Genomic DNA, 27,519 nt, shown 5'->3' on the forward strand with positions numbered 1-27,519 from the left:
TTCCCAAATCTGATTCCTAGCGAGACATAGGAGACTTTTGAGATTTTTCTTTAAGAAAGAGATAACTTCATGACTCCTGGAGTCTGCCAAACACAACTGTTCAAATTGGGTATAATGTGTAGTAGGTATCAGGGCATATTGACAATGGCAAGAAAGGAAGTGTTTAGTTTGGTGGTATCTGTCAGAGAAAGGCAGTATGATTTGTTGTGACAGTAAATCAAAGGGAGTGGAACTAGAGACGAAATGAAAGGCATAAGGGCCGTATTGTTAATATTAATCCAATTATAAAAATGGGTTCTGGAGTTAAAAGCTGGGGGGAACCTGGGATCACCTATAAAGGTGAGGGGAGGCATAGAAGAGGACAGTCAGTAAGTGTGTTTGTACCAAGACCAAAGAGAGAACGATAGAGCTATTTTAGTATTGAGGGGTCTGATCATAGATCAAGTCTTCCAATTGATTTAGACCATAAAAGACCTAGAAGGAAGTACTTTTTTTGATGATGAGAAGGTGTTCTGTAGATTCTGCGATCATCAATTGAGAGCATAATAACTTTATATTCTCACATTTGAATGTATTTTGGTGGCGAAGACTACACTAAGATTGGAGAATAATTTACCACATATGTTTGGACACTATGGGGTTGATTTTCTAAAACTAGAAAGTGCAAAATCTGTCAAAGCTTAACTGAACATGCTGAAGTTAATAGCTGATTGGCTACTACAGTATGCACAGCTGCACCAGATTTTTCACTCTTCAGTTTTAGTCAATAAACCCCCTATATGTTTTTTTTTTGGACTTTCTGTGTTTTATTTATGGACAATATGTTGATTATGGATCAATAGAGAAAAAAAAGTGGGTGTATGCATTAGAACTCATTAGAACTATTGGGAGAAGCACTTAAACAATCATGTACTGTAAGAAATCAATTTTTTCTTAGCAAATTTTTATGTGTCTCCTTAAGGCACTGAAATATCCAATTGGTAATCGATAGCGAGAGCCTGGAAAACTCACTCCCTTTGTGCTCTTGTAGTTCGTAATAAGGTCACACAAGCCATGATCCATGCCAAAATTTAAGCCATCGACCTAGACAAGTAGCTAAATATGAGAAACAACTGGACCAATGGGTGACACATTTCTTACCTCCTTACTTTGATACCACACTGTTACTTCCTTAAACAATGATACATATGCACAGTATACGCATGACAACACCTCCTGGGGATTCCAGACTCCCCCCCAGGGACACTTCTCACCCATTCTTTCCCTCCCCTTGCCCTCCCTCGAGGGGCCTTTCCCCTTCACCCCCTCTCCCCTCCTCCTTTTTTTCTTCTCCCTTCTTTTTCCCAATTTTGGTCCCTTTCTTCTACTTGAATCACCCACCTACATTTCCCACTGCCAATTTCATGTCCTTTTCCGCTCATCTGCAATCACATTCCCCATATGGTTTGCTTAACTCAATTAATCTAGCAGGACCCTACACCAAAGTGGGCCTAACCTTATTGTCTTAAACTACCTTTACAGGAAACATCTTCCTCATTCTATTGGCAGACCTCACTACCCCCATATGGTTGTATAAAGCATACATCCTGTTACTTCTGATTTTAATCTATTGTCAGAAACTCCTTCCACTTTTTGTAAAAACGCTGTTTTAGCCAAGGATACCTTGCCATTTTTTCATGTTATGCTTATCTTTTAAGCCGTTTTTCTACTTGACTGGTTGTACACTATTTTGTATGCCATTTGTTTCAAAAGTGACATGTATTTTCTGTACTCTTGATTCTTATCAATAAACTATTTAAACAAGAAAATGGGAAAGGAGGCAGAACATATTTTAACATTAATTTATATAAAATATATAACTCAGGACACAGTTCTTTATTGTGGATTAAATTCCTTTATTATAGGTATTCAAATTTTATTAACAGCAAAAATGTAATACTGATCTGGAACATTTATACCAACAGCATATTTAGCTTAGCTATTACAAGCTAAAGCTATTAAACATTACAACTTCCAAGTCTCATTTCACTAGAAATGGACAAAACCTCATAACTTGAGCCACGACATGAGAGGGAGGGCGGGATGTGCTTTCTTCCTCAACTAATTCTAGTTATGACAAATTTTCTTCTTTTTATAGGTACTGACTCATGCCAGAACCGTTGGAAACCACCTTTAACCAACCACAGGTAAATGTCACTGACATGACATCTAAATAAATTGTTTAATTTTTTTATTTAAGCGTTTTATTTAAATCTAATTTGTCTGCCACTGTCCCATATGTGGATGTTGGGGAAATTTTGCCCCATCATCCACTTTCAATCCAATTGGTGATGAAAGAGCACTGTGAGCACATGAGACAGCTGGAGCTATTAAAGACAATTGTTTCCCCTGTAGTGAATATCCTTGATACATACAGTAGGTGTATCTGAAACACTTGAAACACTGGAGAAGCCTAAGTGCCTTGCTCCACAGACAAGCAATGTGTGGTGGCAGCTTTGCAAGTAAGAGTAATTTATTTTCTTGGAAGACCATTATTCAAAGTCCTTTTCCTCACTATAAAATTAAATTTCAAGTGTAGTTAAAGTGAGAAAGATAAGAATCTATGTTTATGAGTTATAATTTGTAACTGTAGACAAGTTTGCTCAGTTTAGCGGAGCTGGAAAGGCTTTTTTATTTCTGATGGTAAAGGTGGTTGTGGACAGTACTAATGATCGGTAAACCAATCACTAACCCTGTATAAATAAGTCCCCTAGTTTGTCTACTCATCCCCGATCAATTGCTGAATATATTCTAGTCATACTGTTTGGAGTAGATTTATTAGTCACATTTTTACATTTATGATTGTTGTCTTCTAAGAGATAATACACGCGTCCTTTTGTTATATGCTCTACATGTAACTTTGATACAGTTTGTATCAATTTTTATGTTCTGATATCCTGCTTTGCAATTGAGATCACTTTTGAAAAAATCCTTGATTGTGTCAACAAATTGTAATTTATACACAGACAGTGGAACTACAGAAAATCATGTTGAAGAAATGTCTATACTGCTACATTGTAATACATCAAAGGTTTGTTAATGTTGATAAGATTCTTTTAATATTATGTCCTTCAAAACATGTCATTGAAAAGAAAAATGTCACAGTCACTGAAAAGACAGGATTCTCTGACATGCTTTATTCTGTTGTCTGAGTAGTTGGTACTTGTGGTTGCGTCTTTCACTGCTATGTAAGATGGGACAGACTGTCACTCAATGTTCTCAGAATTCCTAGCACAGTGTAATGACTGACTGGCTCTGTTCACACTTCTAATGCTCATGTTCTGCTTTCCTCTTTAAAGTGGAACTTGAGGCAAGTAGCTAAAACCCAGGCAGAAATACATTATGCAATTTGTTTGTTGTGCTCTGCCAAAATAATTTGAAGTTGAAACCAGTATAGCCAGGCAGGTGATGTAACTATATCCTGTTTCTGGTTGGTGGCTCATAGCTTTACATGTCTGTTACCAGGACACCAAACCACCAGTGTGATGATGTTGATTCTTCATTTACAGTAATGAGCAAGGAGGTTATGTGTAGAAAGCAGCAAGATTAAAGCAGGAATGGCCCTGTGAAGTACAGGGGTGATAATTACTGTGATAGTGCTTCAGGATCACATGCAAAGCCATTTCTCATAAACACAACAAGTCTTTATTTTCTTGAAGGTAGACAACAGCATTTTCAGCAGCAAAAGTAAATAGCTTAACACTAGTAAGAAAACAAACAAAAAAAAGTCCACTTATCTTCAGCACAAATGAAACATGTACAAAAGAAAAAATAATTGGACTTTACTGACACAAAACTGGGACACTCACAATTTCATATAAAATCTTATACACAATTTATTTCTTGCAAATTACCATGATGAAATCAAATTTGACTCAAAGATCTAAAAAAAAAAAAAAACGGGGCCACTACATAATAGTAAATAAGTACCAACTGTGACCCCCACAGTAACATTTATTTATAATTACACTTATCATAATGTATATATTTATAATCCAAGATAATGGTGAGTCCGTTGAGATATGTCCTCTTGGGTCAATGCATTTCTCGTTTTGCTTCTTCAAGACTCAGAGGAAAATTGTGGTGGTACCTAAACAGAAAGAAAGCCATTAACAGTATTTGCAATTGTGAAAGTGAAAAATGAATCCGCGCAATAGGACCAAATATTGCCTGTGAGTTAGTATAGTGCAGTGCTGATGTGGTTAATAGTGTTACAGGCGCCTGTACTTTATAGTGAAAAACGCAATGACATATAATCAAATACAGGTAAATTGGTGCATTTTAATAAAACCTAATTTTGAAATCCTGGCACGGAAAGTAAAGGAAAATGCTGGTGATATCCAAAATGTGTGGGTAAATAGCAATGCCATTAAGTGAAAATAGATGAATTAGATTGCTTGAGCAGCTGCGATAAAAACGCAGTTCCAAGTGATCCAAAAAAAAATAATATAATAAAATAGTGCACCTTAATAAAATCCTTGTGCTACAAAGGCTAGTGATATCCACTCCAAAGGTGTGAGAAATGACAAAGAAACATTTTATTAAGTGCCAATAATTATAAATAAATAAAATAAATAAAAATAAAAATTAGAAAAAGTGCTTCATGCTGTTGTGAACGTCTAGTTCTATGCTTCACACAGTAATGTACTCCAATCTGTGCTCCTATATGGACCGCACTCACTAGATTTGTGCCCCCTCTTGGGGTTTGCACCATTCACAGTGTATGCCACTGTGCAGCACTCTGGCAAAGGCACGTCCTGCTGTGGTCCTGGTGGTGCTCTCAGTGTTTATCCTATATACAGGAAGGAAGAAGAAGAAGGAAGGGGTCCCAAGATAGTGTAGTACCGTTTAAAAATTCAGCTTTTATTGGTAAAAGACAAATGGGTACTCACAATTTTGTTGAAATGACAGAGCATTACTTTAGCATGCAGAAAACGGAAGTGTTGTGGAGCTCTCTTGGATTGCTCGACCGGTTTCATCGACCTGACTTCATCTGGAGTATCGTTTTGTGTGTGTTACTGCCAGTTTAACGCCATATAGTTCTGTGTGCACTACTGCCAGATTAACGCCATCTCATTTTGTGCGTTACTGCCAGTTTAACGCTATTTACTTCTGTGTGCGTTACTGCCAGTTTAACGCCATATTGTTTTGCGTGCGTTACTGCCAGTTTAATACCATATAGTTCGCTGTTTTCAAGCACTTTTTATATAAACTGACACTTTTTAATTGCTATGAACAGTCTCCAGATTCCAGGCAGAAAGAACAGTATTTATAATATAAAACTGAATTCAGGGCACTAGACAAACCACTTGGGACAAAGGGGATGTGAAACAATTTAATACAGAGTACTATACTGTATGTATACTGTGTTCACTTTTTGAATTTGGTGCAGAGCTCCGCCCCCGTGCATCGCAATGCTCTCAGGGAACGGAGCTCGGCACTGTGAATTGAGCGGACACATGGCTTATGGACACAGTGGGGAGACATCGCAGGATCCAAGGGACAAGGTAAGTAACCTAACATGGATTCTGCGATGCGATCTCGAGTGTGGCTCGGGGTTACTGCTTTTGGTACTGAAAATTCACCCCGAGCCACACTCAGGAATACAGCTAGGGAGGTTAATAAACGGTGTAATAACACTTGCTTAAAAGTTCACTTTCAATCCAGAGATTTCCCTTGCAGTATTTTTGTGTCATTTGATATCCTCCATCTTATGGCAAGGATCATTCAACCCACTTCCCATGAGCCCAAGTTATCCTTTCCCACCCTTTGACTGATCAGCAAAGAGGAGGAGCAGCACAATAAAAAAACTGACCTTATCTCCTTTTCAATGGAAACCACTTCAGCAAGCATCTTTGCATACAAACATGAAACAATTTTAAATTCATATTTTGCTTTTACAACATACTGTACTTACCATTCATGTCTTTCAACCTCCTTGTTGAGTGAGGCACTAATGAAGTAACTAGGGCCCTTAAGCCTCGTACACACGACTGAGGAACTCGACGGGCGAAACACATCGTTTTCCTCGTCGAGTTCCTTGTCAAGCTGTCAAGGAACTCGACAAGGCAAGTTTCTCCATTCCCGTCGAGGAAATAGAGAACTTGCTCTCTTTTTGGCTCGTCGAGTCAAAAAATATCTCCCAGCAAGTCGTGTGTACTTGTGCATTACAGATGCATCTTGGGAAGTTCCTGTCACATGTTTAAGGGGACAGACCCGGAGTTCCAGGCAGACTTCCAGGAAGTAAAAGGGAAATGGATTCAACGGTCTTTAGTAAAAAGTGGCCACCGCGAGACATGAATGGCGAGAAAAAGAAATCTGAGATATGTAAAAAATAAAAAAGCCTGCAATTATCTATACATTTCTGTTTGTGGGTTACCCTTATTAACCACTTCAGGCCCTGGCCAATTCTGACACTTTGTTTCTACATGTAAAGATCATCTTTTTTTGCTATTTTTTGCTAGAAAATTACATAGAACCCCCAAACACTATATATATTTTTTTAGCAGAGACCCTAGAGAATACAATGGCGGTCATTGCAACTTTTTATCTCGCACAGTATTTGCGCAGCAATTTTTCAAATGCGTTAAAAAAAAAGAGAAAAGTAAAGTTAGGCCATTTTTTTTTGCATAATCTGAAAGATGAAGTTACGCCGAGTAAATAGATACCTAACATGTCACGCTTCAAAATTGCACACGCTCGTGGAATGATTCCAAACTTTGGTACAGAAAAATCTCCATAGGCGACACTTTACATTTTTTTACTGGTTACATGTTTTAAGTTATAGAGGAGGTCTTGGGCTAGAATTATTGCTCTCGCTCTAACGTTCGCGATACCTCACATGTGTGGTTTGAACACCATTTTCATATGTGGGCGTGTCTTACATATGCATTCGCTTCTGCATGCGAGCACACGGGGACAGAGGCACTTTAAAAAAAAAATTATTAGCATGACAGGACCTCTTATCAGTGAGATATGGGGTCAATAAGACCCCACATCTCACCGCTAGGCTGGGAAGGCAAAAAAAAAAAAAACGATCACCGCTTCACAGCCGAAGCGGCGCCGTTTTTTTTTAATGCAGAGGCCGGGCGTGAGGTCATAACATCGCGCCAAACCTCCGACGATCATAGAGACTTCGGCGACCATCTGGTCCGCCGGAATTCTCTGTGATCTGCATCCGGGGGCCGGCAGTTCCTGTCACCGACTCACTGATCGCACAGGTGAGTCAGTAGAAGCACCGGAGGGCGGCGGGAGGGGAGGGGAGGGACGTTCCCTTTCGCAGCCCGTAGGAACGATCAAGCGGCGGAACAGCCTATGGTGTAGGGAATCGCCGGCTGCTAATGCCGATATCTAAATGATGCCTGTAGCTTCAGGCATCATTCATATATAGCCCCACAAAGTACCACAAAGCCCAGGACGTCATATGACGTCCTCTGGGCGCCAAGTGGTTAAACATTTCTATGGATGCCCTTGATGTTTTCCCTCAATCTACCCCTGAAGGAGCTGCTGGTTCGTTTTTGGTCTACGCTCTGACTATCAACCCCTGAAACTGTCTCAAACCCTCCCTTGGCACAACTGGTATAAATAAGAATTGTGGACCCCACCAAATGCTGGGGAACACAATATTTTATCACACCACAGTAAATATGTAAATAGATCATTACCTTGTGTTTCACTGGACCCACAGGATGACAGACAGACACACAAAAGGAACTTTACTTTTTAGACATAAAAGTAAAAGAACAAAGGTAAACAAGTAATGGACTACTTACAGGGTCCTGCAAGAGTCAAAAAAGAGAAAATAGCAACGAATAAATGCAGGGTTAGATTATAATAATTATGACGACCTGTGTAAGTGTACAGCAAAGGGATTCCTTCAGTAAGATATTCACACTGAAGCACTTCTTAGCCAGACCTTACCCAGCTCTCACTGATAACAATGCTGTGCAGCTCAATATAATCAAGTACTTAACTAAAAGGGTATACAACGGTATTAAAGCGGTAGTTCACCCACAATCCCATGATTTTACCATCGAGACAGGCATTGTAGCGCGAGCTACAGTATGCCTGTCCCGATTTTTTTAACCCCGTACTCACCTTGTAGTCGTCCATCGTAGATTTCGGCTCCCGCGGGGAATGGGCGTGCCTATGGAGAGGGAGGATGATTGACGGCCGGCCCTGGCACGTCACTCTCCCCGAAGACAGCCAGAGTAGGTCTCGGCTCTTCACGGCGCCTGCGCACAGGCTATGCGCACGCGTCGTGAAGACCAAGCCTATTTCGGCTATTTCCGGAGAAGCGTGACGCGCCAGAGCCGGCCGTCAATCATCCTCCGTCTCCAGAGGCACGCCCATTCCCCGGTATCTTCGATGGACGACTACAAGGTGAGTATGGGGGGAAAAAATTCGGGACAGGCATACTGTAGCTCGCGCTACAATGCCTGATTTTAAGGTAAAAAAAAAAAAAAAAAATGTTTCCCGTCGATAGGGTGAACCCCCGCTTTAACAACTCACTTTGCCTAACAGGCAGTCTTTAAATCAAGTACCTCACCAAGGTAGTTTGGTTGATCAGACCAAACGTCAATACGATCGTTCTCAATAGTTCACATGTATTTTAGTTGCATGCGGTGGCGCACAATAATTGATTTGTAATCCAAAGGGAGGATCAGATAAACTGATGCAAAATGCCAGGGCAATCAAGTCACAATGGCAATTCTGCACGATTCTCTCTCCTGCAATACAGTTAGTATACTTGGGCAGGTGCCCGTCTCACCCAACCAGACTAGGCCTTGTCTTTCCAGATGGCTCCGTCTGTAAAACTCCGATCTGCAGTCCTTCCGGCACCGACAGTCCCAGGTCCTCACACAGGTCACCGTTGCGCATGGACACAGTCCAGTTACTCCGTCAGGGATCCTCTCTGTCTCTCAATAGGCGATCCGCACAGGCGTGGATAGGCCTTTGAGACTCAGGCCTAGGCTTCCGGAGAGGCGCCTCATACAGGCATCCTCCTTGGTTGAAGAGGCGGTCCAGAGAGAGTGCGCCAAAGATGTCCTCCCCCTTAAATTCCCTCACCCAGCAAGCCATGAGGGGTGCAAAGCATTTTGGGATGCACAGTTGCTCTCTGGGTATTGTAGTCTATCCATTTAACCAGGGCAATGGAGTCTTTCTCTCCCTGTACTTCGATTCCCACAATTCCTCGCTGCATCAGTGTAAAATCAAATAGAAGGTGGCTATCCAATAACTGGCCACCAGAGGGAGCTGAGTTCCTTCTATATGTGCAAATGGTAGTCTTTTAACACATAAAAATGATACCTTGCTACACTTGCAACATTTGAAACCAGGACAGGTAGTAAACAAAATCTCCAAAGAGACACAAACAAAGCAAAAAAAATAAAGGAACTTTCATTTCTATCAGCCCCAAAATATGTTGGCATGGTATAAATGATGCTGGTTGCATATTTCCATAAACACTGCTCTGCAATTCAGAGATATGAACAGGTCTTATTGATGTGTATGATAGTTCAATGTTTTCTGCAGATTCCCTTAGAAAGCTGACTTCATTATACCACTGCTAAGATATGAATGACACACATCACAGAACACAAAAACCCTCCATTTTAGTGTGTATCTCTGATATGTGTTTTATTGTGTTGCTGCATTATGCTAAAACCTCTAAACTCTAGGCAGAAATTAACCGCTTGCCGACCAATACTAAAACCTCTAAACTCTAGGCAGAAATTAACCGCTTGCTGACCAGTCGCCGTCATTATACTGCGGCAGGTCAGCACGATCCCACGGACCATCGTAGCTGTACGTCGGCTCCTTTAAGCGGGATAGCAGGCGCGTGCGCTGCACCACGTGGGGGCATGATGCTTGTGATCGGTGGTCGCGACGACTGCTGTCAATGAGCGATCGTGGGCAAGAGGGGAAGAACAGGGGCATGTGTGTGTAAACATACAAATCTCTGTTCTGTTCTGTGAGGAATGACAGATCGGGAGTTCCTAATAGCTAGGAACCATGATCTGTCATTTCCTCTAGGTCAGGCCCATCCCCCCACATTTAGAAACACACCTAGGGAACACAATTAACCCCTTGATCACCCCTAGTTTTAACCCCTTCCCTGCCAGTGACATTGATACAGTAAACAGTGCATTTTTCTAACAATGGTCCCAAAAATGTGTCAAAAGTGTCTGATGTGTCTGCCATCATGTCGCAGTCCTGATAAAAATTGCAGATCGCCGCCATTACTAGTAAACAACATAATAATAATAAAAAAAATGCCACAAATCTATCCCCTATTTTGTAGACACTATAATTTTTGTGAAAACCAATCAATATACGCTCATTGCGATTTTTATTACCAATAATATGTAGAAGACTACATATCAGCCGACATTGAGAAAAAATGTCCTTTTTTAAAAAAAAAAATGGGGATATTTATTATAGCAAAAAGTACAAAATATTGTGTTTTTTTCTAAATTGGCGCTCTTTTTTTGTTTATAGCGCAAAATACAAGAAGCACAGGTATCTTAATTTGACCTGGCATCATATTCTTTCAGCCCCTGTATAGAAGTAGTGCATGTATAGAAGAGCTGAGTAAGAAGCAGTACAAGGTGAAAATGAGTTCACTTGCTGATTGGAGAAGACAGCAGAGTGAAAGAGATCTGGACTCACCGTTGTGTGGCTTCTCCTTTCACTGTCCCGTTATAGACTGCTATGGATTTAGGGTGACCTGGGCAATTGATGCTGGCCATCAGTCCAGTAACATTAAGTTGCAGAAAAAAAATGTACAACAGGGGAAATCTGTGGATTAAAGTGAAACATCACAGCAGATGCCAGTTATTCTATTTTATAGCAATGGGCTTGTATTTTATAATAAATTAAATTAAGGAGTTGTAAATGAATTTTTTTTTTCACCTTAATGCAATCTATGCATTAAGGTGAAAAAACATCTGGTGTTGCCGCCCCCCCCCCCCTGAGCCCCTGTTTTACTTACCTGACCCGTCGAAAAACTTGTGCGCTCCCGATATCCTATTGGCCGCTCAGCCTGGCCGCTGATTGGCTAGAGCGGATGGATTGAGAGCAGCGCAGCCACTGTCAATCACATCCAGTGACGCGGCGCGCCGAGGGGCGGGGCTGAGTATCACGGGAGCATGCCCGCAATTACTGACCACCATGCATACTCTCGCATTACTGTGGTGAGTAATTGCGGGGAGGACCAGAGACAGCCGCCGAGGGACCCCAGGAGATGTGGATCGGGGCGACTTTGTGCAAAACGAACTGCACAGTGGAGGTAACTATGACATGTTTGTTATTTTAAAGGAAAACATTGTTTTCCTTTACAAACACTTTAGAATTATTACATTTTATTTTAATGGTCTATACATTTGTATCATTATTTTTTCCTGGAATTTTGCTTTCAGCAAAAATAATGAAATGTACCTTTAAGATACAATTGCAGCAACAGTGTGAGTCCAGTCTAATTATGGTGCGATTTTACATGCCTACTGTTTATAATCACTTACATTTTTTTTTTTTTTTTATTAAAAAAAATGCTCCATTTGTAGGATTGCTGAGTTTTCTAATTAAAACAACTACAAGCAGTGTCCCCTGTGAAAGCAAAATATATATTTACTTTTTGAAGGGAGCTACAGTAAGTTTTTACCGCTGTCTGTGTCTCCATTGACCCTAACTTTCTTCCGCAGGAACAGGGTTTTATAAGGACAGGAAATTATGGGATATTTTCTCTTAAGAGGACAGAGACAGCAGACAAAGCACATTTATTTTGTAGCATTAGAAGATGTAGGAACATCAGGCTTTTTTTTTTTATTAATCTCCATATCTTCCTGTCCAGTTGACAAGGATCCTATCAGTTAATTTACTGCCAAGAAGCACACTGATAGGAAGAAAAAGCAGTATGACTAATGGCGCTTACACACGACCGTTTTACGGGTTGTAAAAAAATGACGTTTTCAGGCTCTAGAAAAAACGACGTTTTTTTCAACCCGATCATTAAAAAGGCCTTGCCTACACACGATCGTGAAAAAAAAAATGCTCTAGCAAAGAGCGGTGACGTACAAGACGTACGACGGCACTATAAAGGGGAAGTTCCATGACGCCACCCTTGGGGCTGCTTTAGCTGATTTTGTGTTAGTAAAAGACGATTCGCTTTTCTGTCTATTACAGCGTGATGAATGTGCTTACTTCATTACGAACGGTAGTTTTACCAGAACAAGCCCTCCCGGTTTATAACTTGCTTCTGAGCATGCACAAATTTTTCACGTCGTTAAAGCCCAGACACGACCATTTTTTACAACCCAAAAAACGACAACGTTAAAAACGTTGTTAAAAAATAGAGCATGTTCGAAAAAAAAATTGCCCGTTTTTCAGAACCCGAAAAATGCTCTGAAGCCCACACACGATAGTTTTTAATGACATAAAAAAAACGTAATTTTTTACAACCAGAAAAACGGTTGTGTGTACGCGGCATAAAAAATGGGCTCATCATTGTTCTACTCCATTCACTGTCCATGACAAACTGGACTCAGAGGAAGTGGGCTGAATGATCCTGGCCATCAGACCGAGGACGTCTGTCATGGTCTTACCTCTCTCCTGTCTCCTTCGTTTGACATGTGCTGGCGGCCATCTTGGTTTCTAGGTCTCTTGTAGCCTCCCACCCTGCGGCTCCTCCTTCCCACTGGGAGGAGCTGGAGGCCTGGCTCACATATAGAGGAGGTCTGTGTCTTCAGTTCCTTGCTTGGTCCTCCTGTGTTCACATGCTTCTAAGACTGCTGCTGCTTCTGGTTCTGATCCTGGCTTCGTCTGACTTCCCTGCTGGTTCCTGATCCTGGCTTCGTCTGACTTCCCTGCTGGTTCCTGATCCTGGCTTCGTCTGACTTCCCTGCTGGTTCCTGATCCTGGCTTCATCTGACTACCCTTCTGGTTCCTGACCTCTGGTTCCACCATCCGTTTGGACTTTTGCTTTACAGCTTGATTTTCAATAAAGCCTTCTTATTTTCACTTATCTCTTGTTGTACGTCTGGTTCATGGTTCCGTAACAACGTCTAGCATCAGAAAAAGAGTACTGCCAGTAAAATCTTTGCATCAAAGCTGAATATTGTAGCAAAAGCTGGTTTTGTTATTTTATGTTTCAGAGGACTATTCATATTTATAAATTTTTTGAGGGCTGGAGTTTTACTTTGACCACTTGCCGCCTGCCCACCCTCAAATGACGGTTGGGCGGTGCGGCTCTCATTCTGGGTGGATGTCATATGACGGCTTCCCAGAATGACCGCTTGACCCCAATCTCTGTAAAGAGACGAAAACACGAAGATGCCGGTAATTGACGCTCCTTGCGTGACAGGAGAGCCAATCAGCGGCATCTTCTCACAGGGGACATCTAGGTATGTAATCAGGGCACTGATAATCAGTGCCCTGATTACAATTAAGTGCCCACCAGTGCCAGCAATGAGTGCCCACCACTGCCAGCAATCAGTGCCTGCCAGTGCCTACAAGTGCCAGCAATCAGTGCCCACAAGTGCCAGCAATCCGTGGCCATTAGTGATGCCAATCAGTGCTGGCTATCAATGCCCATCACTACTGCCCTTCAATGCCACCCATCAATGCCCATCAGTGCTGCCCATCAGTGTTGCCTATCCATGCTGCCTATCTGTGCCCACCAGTGCCGCCTATCTGTGCCCAACAGTGTCGCTTATCTGTGCCCATCAGTGCCGCCTATTAGTGCTCATCAGTGCCACCTATCAGTGCCCATAAGTGCGGCATATTCGTGTCTCCTCATCAGTGCTACCTAATCAGTGCCCATAAGTGACGCCTCATCTGTGATGAACAAACTTTACTGACAGAAACTATTGTTTTCAAAATTGTTGGTCTTTTCTTGATTAAATACCACCAAATCAAAGCTTTTTTTTTTTTTTTGCTGTCCTAACTGATATTCTTTTCACCTCATTAATCACCTCAATACATGGCACCTATGCTAATAAGGTAAAACAACCTCAGTTAGGACAGCAAAAGAAAATGTTTTGCCGTTCTTCAAGGGTACTTACTGTATAATGTATCTATATATTTGAACACATTGACATTTGGCTGAAGTTGAAGGAGTCAGTCTTGTTGGTTTCTAGCAAATAAAAGAGTTAACACCGACCCTTGCCTAAAATGACGCATATTTACAAGACCAAACGAGTTTCTTCTTTAGGCTACTTTTTACATGTGATACTTAAGCTGACTATAAGGATGTTAATTGCTGTGATACCAGAAGTGACACTCATAGGCAATACAGAGAAATGTAATACCCATGAAACAGTGTTAGAAGTGTGAAATGTCTGCAATAAGTTAATTGGTGTTATAAAAGGAAAAAAAAAATCTAACATGAGAAAATATAAATTTGTCAAACATTCGGATACTGGCATTGACTTGAAATAGGAAAGCAAGAAAAAAAAACTGTACTCTAATTAATTGTCAGAGTCTGCCTACAGTCTTGGCTGGATTCCAGTAATATGACCCAACTTTTTCTATGCCACCTCCATGAATGCAGATCTTTGCAGCATAAATTAAATCTATTCACAATCTGCCTGCCACAATCTCCCTCACATTTGCTTTCACTTTGAAATACATGCAATTTTCCTATGATAATGTAAAGATATAAGTCCAGCCAAAACTTTGCTTTTTTAGTTTTGGATTGTTCCCCTGTCAGGTTTTTACTATTACACAGGGCTTCATTAGAGAGATTTTACTTAATTGTTACTGTGACAAAGTAGAGAAGGACAAAGTAAGCTTGTCATTGCTATTAAAAGGGTAAGCATAGTTTTAAGTCAATGTATGAGATAATAAAACTTAATAACAGACCTGTGTGTATTATTCACAATACATAAAAGGACATGGGCAAAAGAAAAAAAAAGACCACTTAAATTGTGGTTTATTGCACCACTACCCCCCAACCACTAATATCAATATACTAAGCTAATAAATAACAAGCTAGATATATGAATAAAAGTGCAAAAACAACGTGATAGCACCATGAAATAATTTAACCACTTCAGCCCCGGACCATTTGGCTGACAAATGACCGTGCCACTTTTTGCGAATTCGGCACTGCGTTTCTTTAACTGACAATTGTGCAGGCGTGCGACATGCCTCCAAAACAAAATTGACGTCCTTTTTTCCCACAAATAGAGCTTTCTTTTGGTGGTATTTGTTCACCTCTGCGGTTTTTATTTTTTGCGCTATAAACAAAAATAGAGCGACAATTAAAAAAAAAAAAGCAATATTTTTTACTTTTTGCTATAATAAATATCCCCCAAAAATATATATAAAAAAAAAACATGTTTTCCTCAGCTTAGGCCGATACATATTCTTCTACATATTTTTGGTGAAAAAAATCACAAAAAGCATTTTTTGATTGGTTTGCACAAAAGTTATAGGGCCAAATCTTCAAAGGAGATACGCAGGCGGAACTGCTGTTCAGCCTGCGTATCCCTGTGCCTAACTTTGGAAACGATCCTCAAAAGGATTTTTCCAAAGTTAGGCAGAAGATCTGACATCTGTAATGCCGCGTACACACCATCACTTTATGTGATGAAAAAAAACGACACTTTCTGTGAAGTAAAAAATGACGTTTTTGAAACTTCAATTTTCAAAGACGAAGTTGCCTACACACCATCGTTTTCTCACAATGATCTTGCAAAGTGAGGTTACGTTCCACCAAGTTTTACCATTGAAGCTTGCTTCATAAGTAGCTTCTGGGCATGCGTGGATGAAAAAACGTCTTAGAAAATGACGTTTTTTGCAACACACGGTCAATTTCTGTGAAGTAAAAAGTGCACTTTTGAAAAACGACACATAAAATTGAAGCATGCTTCAATTTTTTTGGTCGTTTTTTACAAGACATAAAACAACGTTTTCACCCACACACAGTCAATTAAAGTGACGTTTTTAAAAACGTCATTTTTTTTCATCACATAAAGTGATGGTGTGTACGCGGCATAAGACACTTACACTGTCAGATCTTAGGATGCAGTACCGCATCCGCCGCTGGGGGCATTTCTCATTGAAATGCAGCTTTGCGTATGAAAATGAGGACTTAAGCAGATCCACAAAGCTTTTAAGCATTGTGGTTTCTGCGTAAGTTACGATTTGCTTGCGCAAAACTAGGTCTGGTTTTACAATGTGTAAATTTAGTACACCATGTAAAATCAGACCTTTTTTTCGATCGCCGCGATTTTTTTTTAAATTTGAATTTTTTTTCCCGGCGCGTATTTTTTTTTTTTCCCGACGCAACTTTATTGTCCCGTCGCGATCCACAAAGCCCGGCGTAAATTACGTTCGCGCGCTGCCCGTCGGGAAAAATGACGTCACACGCATGCGCAGTACGTCCGGCGCGGGAGCGCGCCTAATTTAAATGGGAATCGCCCATTTAAACTAGGAACGCCTTGCGACGGACGGAGTTAAGTTGCGCTGCCGCAATTTTCCGGGTAAGTGCTTTGAGAATCGGTACTTAATTTCGGAAAATTGCGGCAGTGTAACTTAACTCCCTAAAGTTAAGTTACGCACGATTTTTGAGAATTTGGCCCCTTGCGTCTACAAAATAGGGGATAGTTTTAAGGCATTTTTATTCATATATATATATTTTGTTTCTACTAGTAATGACGGCGATCAGCAATTTTTAACGTGACTGCGACATTATGGCAGACATATCGTACCATTTTGACACTATTTTGGGACCATTCACATTTATACAACGATCAGTGCTATAAAAATGCGCTGATTACTGTATAAATGTAAAAAAGTCCAAAATGCAGCGCTTCAGTGAAAAAAAATATATGTGTAAAAGTCCATTTATTGGAATCGATATAAGATGAAAGACTGGTATGAACACCTCCACCAAGCTTTAGTGTGCAGGCAGAAAAACACACCACACCAACGTGCTCTCAGTCTGCTTACCAGAAATATATGACAATCAGGCAATATAATCATAAGATGCAGGTGGGCAGTGACAAAGGTAACACTCCTAACATGATAGATGAATAATGGGTGTCATCAGCATCAAAATAAAGGGACTCCAGGACTCAAACAGGTGGATGAATGGATTGCACATTCATCAACAGGAGATTAAACCCAGTATAAGAAAGGACGCAATCAGGGCCGGAGTGGGACTCATTTTCAGCCCTGGAGTTTCATGCCTTAGACCAGCCCACTTTAGTTCACGACTATTAAAATAATGTAATTAAAACCTCAAAATATAAGTTTGCAATGGCACACTGTTCTCTACAGCCTGGCGTGGCGACAATCGATGGTGGCAAAGTGGCTGCATGTGATGGCACAGTGGCGACAATTGACGGGCACAGTGGCTGCGTTTGATGGGCACCGTGGCTTCATTTAATTGGGCACAGTGGCTGCGTTTAATTGGGCACAGTGGCTGCGTGTGATGATGTCTCGGTGTCTCGTGTCCTGATTGGAAAGATTGATAGCAGTTCAGCCATTGGCTCCCGCTGCTGTTAATCAATGGATTGATGGTAAATAACAGGTTCTGGATCATGTAAAGAGGACCCTACTAAACCCTGGTAGGTAGGATGAAATGCATTAGGGCAGGGGTGTCCAAACTTTTTTCAAAGAGGGCCAGATTTGATGAAGTGAACATGCTCAAGGGCCGACCATTTTACCTGACATTCTTTGAACCATTAAAATTTGGGCTAAGTGTGTTAGTTCGATCACAAATACACTACCCAACAAGAATTCTCCTGCCTTTGTGGCTCTGTGTGAATAAAGAGATGAGCTTGGGCATATTATTTGGATATATATTGACGTATAACACGCTCCTTCACTTTAAGGGGGAAGTTTCAGGAAAAATAAAAAAATATGTTTTAAATAAAGGTCTGTGACGCAAAATAAGGGTCAGTGCTCATCTGCAGCCCTACAAGTGCCATGAATGCAGAACCCCGAATTCCATCAGTGCAGCACCCTCATTGCCAGGAATGCACCCACCATTGCCATCAGTGCTGCCTTAATGATGCCCATCCATCTGCAGCCTTGGAGGGGACCGGACGAGCACCTAAATATTAACATACAGGAGAAACTCCTGTTTGCTCGGCGGCCATCCCAGCGTGTCCCTTTAAAGACCCCCTCCATCACAGACCCCCCACCCCAGATCCCTCCATTACAGGCCCCTTCACCCCCATCACAAACACAGATCCCCATTCCACCACAGATCCCCCACATCAGACCCCACTCCATCACAGATCCATCCCCATTACAGACCCCACTCCATCACAGATCCATCCCCATTACAGACCCCACTCCATCACAGACCCCCTCCCCCATCAGACCCCACTCCATCACAGATCCATCCCCATTACAGACCCCACTCCATCACAGATCCATCCCCATTACAGACCCCACTCCATCACAGATCCATCCCCATTACAGACCCCACTCCATCACAGATCCATCCCCATTACAGACCCCACTCCATCACAGATCCATCCCCATTACAGACCCCACTCCATCACAGATCCATCCCCATTACAGACCCCACTCCATCACAGATCCCCCCCATCAGACCCCACTCCATCACAGATCCATCCCCATTACAGACCCCACTCCATCACAGATCCATCCCCATTACAGACCCCACTTCATCGCAGACCCCCTCCCCCATCAGACCCCACTCCATCACAGATCCATCCCCATTACAGACCCCACTCCATCACAGATCCATCCCCATTACAGACCCCACTCCATCACAGATCCATCCCCATTACAGACTCCACTTCATCACAGACCCCCTCCCCCATCAGACCCCACTCCATCACAGATCCATCCCCATTACAGACCCCACTCCATCACAGATCCATCCCCATTACAGACCCCACTTCATCGCAGACCCCCTCCCCCATCAGACCCCACTCCATCACAGATCCATCCCCATTACAGACCCCACTCCATCACAGATCCATCCCCATTACAGACCCCACTCCATCACAGATCCATCCCCATTACAGACTCCACTTCATCACAGACCCCCTCCCCCATCAGACCCCACTCCATCACAGATCCATCCCCATTACAGACCCCACTCCATCACAGATCCATCCCCATTACAGACCCCACTCCAGCACAGATCCATCCCCATTACAGACCCCACTCCATCACAGATCCCCCCCCATCAGACCCCACTCCATCACAGATCCATCCCCATTACAGACCCCACTCCATCACAGATCCCCCCATCAGACCCCACTCCATCACAGATCCATCCCCATTACAGACCCCACTCCATCACAGATCCATCCCCATTACAGACCCCACTCCATCACAGATCCATCCCCATTACAGACCCCACTTCATCACAGATCCATCCCCATTACAGACCCCACTCCATCACAGATCCCCCCCCATCAGACCCCACTCCATCACAGATCCATCCCCATTACAGACCCCACTCCACCACAGATCCCCCCCATAAGACCCCACTCCATCAAATATCCACCCCATTACAGACCCCGCTTTACCACAGATCCCTCCCATCAGACCCCGCTCCATCACAGATCTTCCCCATCAGACCCCCCTTCACCACAGATCTTCCCCATCAGACCCCACTCCATTACAGATCCCCCTATTACAGATCCCTACTCCACCACAGATCCCCCATCAGACCCCACTCCACCACAGATTCTCCTTCTACCACAGATCGCCCCCCCATCAGACCCCACTCCATTACAGATCCCACTCCATCTCAGACATCCCCCCATTACAGACTCCCTCCATCACAGTCCTTTGCGGAGTCAGCCTGTCCCTTTCATTAACACAGCAATCCCCCTTTCTCCCCCTCTCCACACTGTCCTACCTTATTCACAGCCAGGAAGAACCGCATGGCAGGTCCAGACAAAGGGCGTGACTTTTCAAGTTAAAGGCAGGTGATTGGTTGCTGGGACTGCCCCATTGTCTCTAGCAACCAATCACCTGCTTTGTAACTTGAAAAGTCACAAACTTTGCCCGGACCTGCAGTGCTGACAGGCTTGTGAAGCTGTGAATAAGGTGTGGGGAGGGGGAGGAAGGGGGAGTGATGCGATTATGTAAACAAGAGACCGGCCGCCGGCGTGACGTCACACGGCGCACACCTGGGAATGAACCAACTCTCCTCCATGGGGGGGGGCGAGGAAACGCACAGGACAGAGAAAAGGGAGCCAGGAGCGCACTCGGCAGCCAGTGAGTCGGCGCCGGCGGGCACACAGTTTCTAAAGTGACTGCGCTGTCTGACACACACAACTTTATTTCTACCGGCCCGCAACCCGACCAGCCCACCAGGAATTATCCCGGTTCTCCCGATGGGCCAATCCAGGCCTGGACGCAATCATAGTGAAGCTCATAAAGGTAAACCATACAACATTTATTTGTAGTCTACTTTCAGGACAAATTGTGTAGAAATGGGTGCGCTAATAAATAAATATATTTAGTGATACATAATTGAAATTCGTAAACAAATATATATAAAACACCTGTAATTACTATAGTAAAAAGTCCTGTTATAGTGAACTGTGTACCAGTGATAAGTTGCACAAGTTGCTGTGCCAAACGAATGAAATAAATAAATGATTAGAAACTGTGAAAATGAACCAAGTTCTATTAAATAAGTAGTATCATTCAAGTGAAAGTCTATTATCCCAATTGATTCCTCAAATGGTGAAGAAGATTTGCATGCTGTTGAATCAAAAATAAAGTGCTGCGTGCTATATTTTCAGATAGAGCGATGTTTCCACCTTCACCTTTAAGATTATCACCAAAGTGTGAGAATTGGATGGCTCCTTACCAGATATTAATGTCCCTTACTTTGTTACCAAAAAAGGGAACATTAAAGCTTGTGACAGGATCACCTGCTATTGATAATAACGTCCTGGCAGTGATGCTTGCGTTGTTGGTTGGATGCCCGATTTATGCATGTAAAACAAAGGTAATGCCATACATAGTGTAATTTGTTTTTTATTAAAAATGTAAAGTAGAAGGAGCCAAGTGGCCGCCTACCATTTAGGGTGCCTTGAACCCGGCACTGGGGCTAACTCGCGTAGTAGCGGAAAGAGGTCCTGGATACTGGATGCCGCGCTCGTTGTCCGGGCGTGCGTTCCACCTCAGCTGTGCTAGGAACCAGCAATGCAGGAAGTGACGATGTGCGTGCGTGGTTAGGTACCGCCTCGACGTACGTTTCGTTGTGAACGTCTTCAGGGGGCGTACCCAACCACGCTAGTTCAATGTGTTTTATACGTCTGTCAATTATTGTGGTATCCAGGACCTCTTTCCGCTACTACGCGAGTTAGCCCCAGTGCCGGGTTCAAGGCACCCTAAATGGTAGGCGGCCACTTGGCTCCTTCTACTTTACATTTTTAATAAAAAACAAATTACACTATGTATGGCATTACCTTTGTTTTACATGCATAAATCGGGCATCCAACCAACAACGCAAGCATCACTGCCAGGACGTTATTATCAATAGCAGGTGATCCTGTCACAAGCTTTAATGTTCCCTTTTTTGGTAACAAAGTAAGGGACATTAATATCTGGTAAGGAGCCATCCAATTCTCACACTTTGGTGATAATCTTAAAGGTGAAGGTGGAAACATCGCTCTATCTGAAAATATAGCACGCAGCACTTTATTTTTGATTCAACAGCATGCAAATCTTCTTCACCATTTGAGGAATCAATTGGGATAATAGACTTTCACTTGAATGATACTACTTATTTAATAGAACTTGGTTCATTTTCACAGTTTCTAATCATTTATTTATTTCATTCGTTTGGCACAGCAACTTGTGCAACTTATCACTGGTACACAGTTCACTATAACAGGACTTTTTACTATAGTAATTACAGGTGTTTTATATATATTTGTTTACGAATTTCAATTATGTATCACTAAATATATTTATTTATTAGCGCACCCATTTCTACACAATTTCACACTGCATAATCTTTTGATTATTACTGGGTAGCAGCTTAACACTATATATAAATTAATTTAATTTAATTTACTGGCGCGAGATACAACACACAACAATACTTTCAGGACAAACAAGAGTAAAAGGCATATAAAAACTCTGCGGCTCTGATCGTGCTTGCAACGGCCAGCCTGACATGTTTCATCCTACTCGGATATCATAAGAGGCGTGGCAGTGAAGGGGTTACCCACTAGGAGGCTAGGAAGGGGTTAAGTGTGTCCTAGGGAGTGATTCTAACTGTTAGGGGGCGTGGCTATGAGTGATACATCACTGATCGTTGCTCCCGATGAGAGGGAGCAGATGATCAGTGCTGTGTTACTAGGCAGAACGGGGAGATGCCTTGTTTAAACTGACTCTCCCCATTCTGCAGCTCTGTGACCTGATCATGGGATACCGGCGGACATCGAGTCCACAGGTCAAGGGGACACAGTCACAGAGCTTGCGGGAAATTCAAAGTAAACATATTAGCAGGGCTCTGCTTAAATCATTACATTACTTACAATCATTGTATAACATAATGGACATACTTGAAAATCAGTGGCGGCTAGTGGTATATTTCTGTGGGGGGGTTGGCAAACAATGCACCCACAGTCACCTCCCCCCATTTGGTCAGGTCACCAGCACCCCCCCTGTCGGTCGGTCACCAGCCCCACACTTTCCTCATCTATCAGGCAGTGCTTCCTCCGGCCAGGCGGATCCCTTGCTTCTCCTCCTCCTCATAGGCAGCCAATAGGATCGCTTCTCCTTTCAGCCAATATGGTGATGGGTCTCAGGATCCACTTCCTGATTGGCTGAGAGGAAAATCAGGAAGACAATAGCGAATATTAATTTGCTATTGTCACACAACTGGGTTGGCTCAGCAGTACCATGTGCCCCAAGCCCACCCTTTATTGAAGCCTATTAGAGCATTTGGCTCTAATCACATGTTTAAAAAAAAAACATTGGAATCAATGCGTCCAGTGTCCTGCATGTAGATTAGGGGGCCGGATGCATGAGTAGGGGAGCGGTGCCCCCTTCCCTGCATTATAGGCCACCACTGTTGAAAATATAAACAGTATAAAACCACAAAGGTCTACTTTAACATTTCCTATAAATTCATGTGTGGATATAAGAGCACCATTTTTTTAGATGACTATAATTAAATATTATGTAAACATATATGTAAATATAGTGCTCCAGGCCCTGCTTATCTCTTCTAACTTTTTAATTGTGGTAATACTAGTTTGATGTTTTTGCTTATTTAATATTATTTTTCATTGTGGCTTAGGGCTCATGAACACTGTAGCTCAAAAAAAAATCTGCCTTTACAGACATTTGACCTTCTATTTCGGCTTGAAGAAGGTTGCTCCTTTGAGCTTTTTAAACTTAAGCGTTTTTTTTACAAACCCTCCTAGATAGTATTTTTCTAACCACTGTATAAATAAAACAAAGAGCTGGAACACATTTTTTGTGTGTTTTCGAGCTTCTTTGAGTTTTCGTTAGCTCTTTTAATTTTTTTTGAGCTCTTTAAGGCATAGCTCCTTTCAAAAATGCAAATTTTTTACATAGTTACATAGGTACATAGTATTTGTGCGTTTATTATGTCAGTAGTACATTGTATATCCCTGTATAATTTTGGAATGGTAAAGGGAAAGGGGATAATTTACGGTGCATTTATATTGGTGGAAATGATGAGAAAGAACAAGGGGCCAGATCCACAGCCAGCAGGCTTAACTTAAATCTTCCTATTTAAGTTACACCGCCGCAAAATTTATACCTAAGTGCCCGATCCACAAAGCACTTACCTAGAAATTTTCGGCTGTGTAACTTAAATCTGTCCGGCGCAAGGCGTGCCCAATCTATTGGGGTGAGTCCCATTTAAATTAGGCGCGCTCCCGTGCCGGACATACTGCGCATGCTCCCGACGCGATTTTCCCAACGTGCTTTGGGCGAAGTTACGTTACGCCGAGTTTTGTGAATCGCGCCGGGTAAAAAAAGTTGCGTCGGGGAAAAAAAAAGATGCGTCGGGAAAAAAAATTTTAAAAAAATTTGACAGCGTCGCGGGAAAGAAGGGTCTACTTTTACATGGTGTACTAACTTTACACTTTGTAAAAGTAGCCCTAATTTTGTGTTTGCAAACTAACAACTTACGGAGACTTCACGAAGGGAAACCGCTTCGTGGATCTCCGTAAGTGCTAATTTGCATACCCGACGCGGAATTTCCATGAGAAATGCCCCCAGCAGCGGCCGAGGTCCTGCATCCTAAGATCCGACAGTGTAAAACTATTACACCTGCCGGATCTTAGGAATATCTATGCGTAACTGATTCTGTAAATCAGTCGCATAGATAGAAACAGGGATACAATGGCGTATCAGTAGATACGCCGGCGTATCCCTTTTGTGGATCTGGCCCAATGTCTTTGTTATAAAAATACAAAATAAATGTTATTTAATACATAGGAATATACAAAAAATATATATATTAAAATCGAATGTTCATTTGATTTCATGGATATCAATGGTCATCAGCAGGTGAGATTGTAGTAAGCTTAACAGGAAAATCTAATATCCCTAACAGGGATATGCGATTTTCCTGTTAAGCTTACTACAATCCCGCCTGCTGATGACCATTGATATCCATGAAATCAATTGAACATTAGATTTTAATATATATATTTTTTGTATATTCCTATGTATAAAATAACATTTATTTTGTATTTTTATAACAAAGACATTGTTCTTTCTCATCATTTCCACCAATATAATTGCACCATAAATTATCCCCTTTCCCTTTACCATTCCAAAATTATACAATTATTTGGGATTAGGTGCCTTCTTATAAGGGTGATTCTATTAGGCCTAGTACACACGAGAGGATTTATCCGCGGATACGGTCCAACGGACCGTTTCCGCGGATAAATCCTCTCGAGGATTTCCGCGGATTTGGATCCGATGGAGTGTACTCACCATAGGATCAAAATCCGCGCCGAAATCCCATCGTGATGACGTGTCGCGCCGTCGCCGCAATGATGATGCAGCGACGTGCGCGACGCGGTCATATAAGGAATTCCACGCATGCGTCGAATCATTACGACGCATGCGGGGGATCCATTCGGACGGATTGATCCGGTGAGTCTGTACAGACCAGCGGATCAATCCGTTGGGATGGATTCAAGCGGATAGATTTGAAAGCATGTCTTCAAATTTTTATCCGCTTGAAATCCATCCCAGGGGATAAAAATCCACAGAAACAGATCCGCTGGGTTGTACACACCAGGGGATCTATCCGCTGGAACTGATCCGCAGATCAATTCCAGCGGATAGATCCTCTCGTGTGTACGGGGCCTTAGTGTCGGACTACAAAAAAATCCGTATATCCCTGTATGTTGTGGTCATTCAGGTGTCCACCTAATAGTTTATTTAAATTATAGATGTTGATACCACTGCTTGTGAAAGAGAATTCCAATTCCATATCCTTACCTCAGAATAAACTGATTCTCTTCTTCGTTTTATCTCTGGAGTGAATCCCCTTTTTAGTGCATTCAGTTGGCTTTGCCTGCATGACATTGCTGAGCCTGTCATCTACTAGGACTCGAAGGTCCTTTTCCATCCTAGATTTCCCCAGAGGTTTCCCCCCTAGCGAGTAACTTGCATTCATATTTTTGGCACCCAAATGCATTACCTTACATTTTTCAACAATTAACCTAATTTGCTATGTATTTGCCCACCCCATTAATTTGTTAAGATCTTCTTGCAAGGTTTTCACATTCTGCGTAGAAGTTATTGCCATGCTTAACTTTTTATCGTCCTCCAATACTAAGATTGAGCTGTTTATCCCATCCTCCAGAACTGTTATGAATAAATTAAACAGGATTGGTCCCAGGACAGATCCTTGGAGGGACCCACTTTCCACACCAGACCATTCTGAGTACTCCCCATTTATCACCACGATTCTTCATGAATCTATGCTGATTACTGCTAATAATAACATTTTCTTTACTGAAATCTTGTATATAGTACCTTAACATCCCCTTCAATAGCTTGCAAACTATTGATGTTAGGCTAACTGGCCTGTAGTTCACAGGAATATATCTCTGCCCTTTTTTAAATATTGGTGCTACCTTGGCTTTTCTCCAATCAGCTGGCACCATTCCAGTCAGTAAACTGTCCACAAAAATTAGGAACAATGGTCTGACAATCACCTGACTGGGTTCCTTAAGGACCCTTGGGTGCAAGCAATCTGGTCCCAGTGACCTATTCATGTTAAGTTTTTAAAGTCTATTTCTAATTCTGTCCTCTGTTAGCCATGTGGGTGCTTCCTGTGACATGCTATAAAAAGGAACTTGGTTACTGTATCCCCCCATTTCTTTTGTGAAGACTGAGGAGAAGAATATATTCAAAATCGTTGCCATCTCTCTATGCAATACCTTTATTTAATATGCTCTTAAAGCACTCCCATTAGAAGAATGCACGGTTCCTTCCGCCCAGTCTATATCTGCATATTTCAAATCCCCCATTATAATGACTTGTCGCCATTCCAAACTGTGATAGGAGGTCCGCCACCCCCTCCTCCCTATAGCCTACAGCATACACCCAGTAAGGATTCCACCTCCTCCCTAGCTCCATTAGTGATATCGTCCCTCACATTCACTTGCACAAAATTCTTGATATACAGACATACCCCACTCTGTTTCTACCTGGAGCATATGCCTGAACATGCCTGAAAAAGGCTGGAAAAGCCATAGTGTGCATGGACACATTGGCTAACATGGAGGGGAGTTTCCAAGCAGAAAAAATAAGCTCAAAAGCCTGTAGGAGCCACTTCTTTAAGCTCCTTTCTTTTATAATTATTTATTTTTACAAAATTTCCTAACATATTTGTACTTTACAAACTAACTCAAACAATACGTATTATTGCTACATCAATAAACCTCAAAAAAATCATAAAAAACCCAAACCAAACAAAACCAAAACCAGACCTTACAAAAAAATAAATAATAATCACCTGCCAGTCCCGGAGAAGATGGACTGCCTGCCTGTACTCCCCAGAAGTGTACCAGAAAGGACCTCTTTCCCCAACTCCACTCCCCAGTAACCTCTTCCCCTCTTCAGAATATACAAATACCTCCCAAGGGGCCTATGTTTCAGTAAATATTTTTTTTCTGTCTTGCGCTGTAAGCACTAGGTCCTCCATTATCCCAATGCTTCTAACTTTATTGAGCCACATGGCAATGGGAAGTGGTCGTGGATCCTTCCAGCACAAAGTAATACAAGTTTTAGCTGCGTTCATCAAGTGGCAAAGCACTGATTTTTTATATTTCTGTAGAGGGATTTGTGAACAATGTAGCAAAAAAAAAGGGCGAGTCATCTGGGATCTGAAAATCTGTATGTTTTTGAGAGATCCTCTATACCTCCAACCAGTACTGTCTAGTCTTTAGGCATTACCAACAAATGTGCAGTGAAGTCCCTTGTTCCTCACAGTATCTCCAACAGTGGTCTGAG

The sequence above is a fragment of the Rana temporaria genome, chromosome 3 (assembly GCF_905171775.1).
Source record: "Rana temporaria chromosome 3, aRanTem1.1, whole genome shotgun sequence".
In the NCBI taxonomy this organism is placed as follows: domain Eukaryota; kingdom Metazoa; phylum Chordata; class Amphibia; order Anura; family Ranidae; genus Rana; species Rana temporaria.